The 544-nt window shown below is 46.1% G+C and overlaps 1 non-coding gene across 1 annotated transcript; it reads right to left on the bottom strand.

The window, feature by feature from the left end:
* Nucleotides 1-203: 203 nt before the first annotated feature.
* On the bottom strand, nt 204-310 carry LOC141683187 (small nucleolar RNA R71). The gene has a single exon (XR_012560155.1). It is a non-coding gene; the product is annotated as a small nucleolar RNA R71 (small nucleolar RNA).
* Nucleotides 311-544: the final 234 nt, after the last annotated feature.

Consider the following 544-nt stretch of genomic DNA (forward strand, 5'->3'; position numbering starts at 1 on the left):
ATATAAGGAATTTTGTCGAGATCTGCAGTACTTTCAAATATAATGGTGTGACTGATGAGGCTATCAAGCTGAGGCTTTTCCCATTCTCACTGAGGGATAAAGCTAAGGACTGGTTACATTCTGAACCAGCCGAGTCCATCACTACTCGGCAAGATCTTGCGCAAAAGTTTCTGGTGAAGTTTTATCCAATTGCAAAGACTGCTACCATGAGGAGTGCTCTTACTCAGTTTGCGCAGCAACCTATAGAATCTATGTGCGAAGCTTGGGAGCGCTACAAGGAAATGTTGAGAAAGTGACCACATCATGGAATGTCCGATTGGATGGTGATCACTGGTTTCTATAATGGTTTGGGGGCCCAACCTCGGCCCATGCTCGATGCAGCAGCAGGAGGCGCCTTGTGGGCCAAAAGCTATACTGAGGCTTACAATCTAATTGAGACTATGATTGCAAATGAGCATCAAAACCCAACTCAAAGGATGATGTCTGGAAAGGTAGCAGGTATTCTGGAAGTCGATGCAGCCACCACTATTGCAGCGCAGCTCCA

Source organism: Apium graveolens, chromosome 1, assembly GCF_009905375.1.
Source record: "Apium graveolens cultivar Ventura chromosome 1, ASM990537v1, whole genome shotgun sequence".
Lineage (NCBI taxonomy): Eukaryota > Viridiplantae > Streptophyta > Magnoliopsida > Apiales > Apiaceae > Apium > Apium graveolens.